The sequence below is a fragment of the Cyanistes caeruleus genome, chromosome 16 (assembly GCF_971803275.1).
Source record: "Cyanistes caeruleus chromosome 16, bCyaCae1.hap1.1, whole genome shotgun sequence".
Lineage (NCBI taxonomy): Eukaryota > Metazoa > Chordata > Aves > Passeriformes > Paridae > Cyanistes > Cyanistes caeruleus.
The window spans coordinates 10,024,894-10,030,008 of NC_141716.1; the positions used below are offsets into that span (position 1 = coordinate 10,024,894).

Consider the following 5,115-nt stretch of genomic DNA (forward strand, 5'->3'; position numbering starts at 1 on the left):
CAGGCCCTCTTACTCTGGAAATTTCATCCCTCAGTTACAAAAGACAGGAATTTGAAAGCTCCAGAGCCTCCTTATCCAGCAGAGATGTAAAGGAGAATGAGTGCTGTGACTGTCTCTTGACACCTTCTAGTGCTAGGCCAAGGATTTCTTAGAGCAAAGCATCAGAGCAGAATGCAGAGTTTTAATATGAGGGTATTGATATTCTACTTTCCTTCCTTCCTTCCTTCCTGCCTTCCTTCCTTCCTTCCTTCCTTCCTTCCTTCCTTCCTTCCTTCCTTCCTTCCTTCCTTCCTTCCTTCCTTCCTTCCTTCCTTCCTTCCTTCCTTCCTTCCTTCCTTCCTTCCTGCCTTCCTTCCTGCCTGCCTTCCTGCCTTCCTTCCTGCCTTCCTGCCTTCCTTCCTGCCTTCCTTCCTGCCTTCCTGCCTTCCTGCCTGCCTTCCTGCCTTCCTGCCTTCCTGCCTGCCTGCCTTCCTGCCTGCCTTCCTGCCTTCCTTCCTGCCTTCCTTCCTGCCTTCCTTCCTGCCTTCCTGCCTTCCTGCCTTCCTGCCTTCCTTCCTTCCTGCCTTCCTTCCTTCCTGCCTTCCTGCCTTCCTTCCTGCCTGCCTTCCTTCCTTCCTGCCTTCCTTCCTGCCTTCCTTCCTGCCTTCCTGCCTCCCTCCCTCCCTCCCTCCCTAACACACCAGGAAGCTGTTTGAGTGGATGAGGCTGGCACGTACACTTCAGTCTGGTGACCATCTTGGTGAGTGCTTTGCAGTGTGGGAGGTTCCATGCTGAGATCAACAACTCTTCCAGCCCTTTGTGCTATTCTGGCTCAAATGGAAGCCCCCATCTGTTGTTATCCTCAAGAATCTCCCTGCCTAGCGGGATCACCCTTGGATGTGAAACTACAGCTGATCAGATGTCACCGGCTCTTCTTCAGTAGGTGGAAAACAAGAGGTTTACTGAGTGTGGAAAACACCTTCCTGACAACTGTATCACCATCCCCAGGGTGGGAAGCCAGAAAAAAAATAGCAAGGCAAAGAGCAAATAGATCTGACTCTACTGCACCTAAGGACCAGCCTTGCTTTACAAGTGAAAATGAGATTTATGTTATCAGCCTGCTCCTTTAATGATCGTTTGCTGACAATGCAAACCCATCACTTAATGGAGTGTGACTGGCAACACCCCCAAGAAAGAGCTCTGATTGGAAAAGCAGAGTTTGATTCAGGTCAGGCTTGAGGTACGCACCCAAAATACTGAAGGCATTGAGAAGAGGATCAGCACAGAGAGAGGAACTTGCTGCAAGTAATTTAATCAATTAATTTAGCCTGTTTCTTTTTCTCCTTGCTTGCAAAATGTTCACAGGCTGATTACAATTTCTCCAAATTTATTTCTTATTCAAATTTACTCAATGATATCTTTTGCACTTTTAAAAATAAATAATATTGACTGATTACAAACAATTCTCTGTGAGGACATGCTGTTCAGTATGCAAAATATGGTCTGATTTAGCTAATGACTTGGTCACATGGATCACACAGCATCATTTCTCCTCTGCAAGTGACAGCTATAGATCTTGCAAGTCAGGAAGAAATTCAGAATTTGTCAGTGGTGCAGACACTGAGGGAATAGGATCTGATAAACAGGTTAAGGGAGTTAGAAACTTGGAGCATCCTAGAGGAAAAATCAGCCTTCCTGAGATTTGCTGGCTGTGTGTAGAGTTTATATTTAACTTTCTTTCCTTCCCTATCTCAGACAGTGGTCTACAGCAGAGAGACAGAAAGGCCCTTTAATCTTAGTATATCCTAACTAGTTCCAAATCTTTCAAAACTGCAGGATGGAAACTGAGGACAAGAGAAGGAACATAGAGGATACAGCCAACCCTTGGATTTACCTTTCTGCTGTCCAACCAGCATGTTCTCAGCCACAGTGGAAAGGGTTCTGCTTTGCTGTTACTGCAAGCCAACAGCAAAATTTCTACAGCCTGGTGGAAAAAAAAAAAACACACACAAGAATTGTGACTAAAGGAGAGACTAAGTGTCATCTCAGTGCTTGTTCTGAGCTGAGGAATTTTACACCAAAATCATTCTCCCAGGTCCTTGAAGTCAGTCTCTAATACAAAAGGCATGGACAAGTGCAGGTCACAGCAGGGACAGAGAGTTCCTTCTCTGCAGGGCATGGCAAGGTACAGCTGCTGATTCCCAGTGCCAGAGACTGCTGTGAATGGGTTAAATCACCACTTCTCAGGAAAGACATCCACTGAATTAATGCCACTTTGTGGTCAACCCATGGCCCAGACAGTCTCCCAGGCTTCCTTCCAGTTCTTTCTTTGCAGCTGGTCACTACATAAGGAAAGAGATCCCCAAATCCTCCTTGCCCAGGTCCTGGCCAAAACCAAATTTAGTCCAGGCTTCCATATCCTGAGACTCTTCCAAAAGAGAGGATAGCTCAAGTGAATGTTGAATGCAGCCACTTGTAGTTCATGGTTTACCTTGTTCTGTGCAAGTGGAAGTCAATTACCTCAAATATTTGCATGGCACGACACTGGGAAAAGGTGTGAGTGCAGATCATGCAAATCAAACTGATACCTGAGCCAAGGCCGCAGTGTCATTTCACCTCATGCAGCATCACCAAGGCCTAAGCAGGGGCTGGTCTGGCCTAATCTGAAATGCAGGACCGGAATTATGTTGAAATGTGGGAGAAGTGTGGAAGAGCAGCCCTGAGGGCCCTGCAGAGCTGTGTGGGGTGGGCTGCACAGCCCTGCCTGCACAGGGCAGCACCGGGGCTCTCTGCTCACTGCAGGCTCTTCTGTAACTTCACATTAAAGCCAAATTTAGCTACACAAACCATATGATGCTCTCATATGGCAAAAACTCAGAGGCTGGCAATCCACAGTGTTATTACCAGGACAAGGGTACTTTTGAAGCAGCTGTTAAGGTGTAGGAGTGTGTACATGAATGGAAATCCAAGTGGAATTCTGAACGGGGACAAATGTGCTTTCTCTTTTAAAAATGCACCTCCAACCCCCTTTTTTTTTTTTTTTTTTTTCAGTTTCACCCTATTGTCACATTCTACTTCTTCCACTTCTTTTCCAAAGAAAGCAAACATGTCCCATTTCCAGCAAATTGCTTATTCAGTGCCCGTCTTCCCAGTGCTAATGGCTTTCTCAGATGGGAGATGCTAGGCAGGATCCAAATAAAAAAAAAAACCAACAAAATAAAACAACCAAAACAATTAATAGGCATGATCCCTTTTTTTTTTTTTTCAACATGCCATAATATTTGACTTTCCAGATTGGCAGCACCATGGGAAACTCAACACTTGGATAAAGAGCAGTGCATATGGTGAATATGGGAGACAAATTTTGAAGCTGTAATTCAGGTAAGTGAGAGCTGAGAGGAGTTTTTCCTTCCTTTTTTTTTGTTTTTTTCAGGCAATGATTTTAGAGCACAGATCATCAAGTCCATATTAAAGAGAATGTCTGGGCTAATGCTCTCCAGCCTTGATTCTCAGATTAGTAGCTGTTTTATAAATAGTACTTTAAAATGTCTTAGCTGTATAAGTACATGAGACCTCAATGTTTCCCTTGTGGACTAAACTGAAACCTAGTTTGATTAAAAATATTTATTTTTGTTTTAGTATTTCCAACTATGTATTGGCCAAAGCAAAAAAAAAATAAAAAACCAAAGTAACCATCAAGTCACCTTTTTTTGTAATTTACAGTGATTCTTTTGCTATCTTGATTATATTTTCTTTATTAATCTCTCTACATATTAGCTGTTCTTTATTACAGGTAAGTTTGTAGAGAAGAAAACCATACAATAGAACCATGTTATATTGAATATCACAGTAAAATCTCCACAAACACAAGTGTTTTCCTTTGTTTTAGAAATCAATGGATATTTAATTAACATGGGGTAAGAACTCTTGCAATTAGAAGAATCCCCTCAGATTAAATGAAATCATTATTACAGGTTAAATGGGAACACAGATTCTTCTGAATAATTTCAAAGTTTTCTATAAACAAGGATGAATTTAAATACTCTCTTTTTCTTCCAACATGGTGCAAAAATTGATGTTTTATCCCCAACATCCTCCTAACCCGGGCACTCAGACACCCACCCAATAAAAAGGCAGAGGACTGCTCAGAGGTTGAAGGAATGCAAACTCATGGCATTTCCTGAAGAATTAGGCAATTCTTCCTGGCAATAGCTGGTAGTTACCAGAGATTGTGTTTTTTGAAGCTTGGAACACCCATGTGAGTAAAAAGGACTCTTTCCATGAGCACTGAGTGAACTCTGACACACTAAAAATCCACAAGAATTTTCCAAATTTTCACTCTTTCTGGGTGCTTAATTTGATTTTAGGTTGTCCAGCCTGTCTGTCCATCCAGCCTGGATCCTGGGAAGCCTGCTGGTGAAGACATGACTCTCCAAGAGGGACTGCTGAAGTCATTTGAAGGATGTCACACAATGAGATATTCCATGGGAGCCTGCTGCCTACGGCTGACACTTTGTTGATAAGCTTTGTTTTTAATTTCTCTGCTTTTCACCCCAAGGAAATGTAAGAATATTTTCACACATGTAGCGTTTCCAAGAAAATGTTAAGGCAGCATCAAGTATTTGGGAGACAAATTAAGGAAGATTTATACAAGACAAGCCAGTAAGAATGATGAGAAAAACAGTGCTGAGAGAAGAAATATTTCTGAGAATTCTAGATATTCCCACTGTTGCTATCAGCAAGTGGCCTATATTGTCACACTTGTGTGTTAAATAAATGCAGTGTGTTAAACAAAGGCACTTTTCAGGTAAAAGTAATGCATGTCCTTTGTTTTGGTGCTCTGAATTCTTCAGCATAGCAGGGGTAGATTTGCCCAGAGGAGTTGTGAGTACATACTCCCTGAAAGTGCTCCAGGATGGGTTGGACAGCCTTGGAGCAGTCTGGTTTAGTGGAAGATGTCCCTGCACATGGCAGTGGTTTGGAATGAGATGATCTTTAAGGTCTCTTTCAACCCAAACCATTCAATAATTCTATGATTTTTTTTTTTTGCTTTTTTTGAGGGAAGAAAATAACCCTTGGTCTCATGGACTACAAAGAGCATTTATACCATAAAAAGAAATAAAGGATGATGATGGT

The 5,115-nt window shown here is 42.5% G+C and overlaps 1 long non-coding RNA gene across 1 annotated transcript; it reads left to right on the forward strand.

Moving 5' to 3' along the window:
* Positions 1–676: 676 nt before the first annotated feature.
* On the forward strand, positions 677–4,770 carry LOC111938308 (uncharacterized). The gene is made up of 3 exons (XR_002868934.2): positions 677–739; positions 3,273–3,360; positions 4,347–4,770. It is a non-coding gene; the product is annotated as an uncharacterized LOC111938308 (long non-coding RNA).
* The last annotated feature ends 345 nt before the right edge of the window (positions 4,771–5,115 follow it).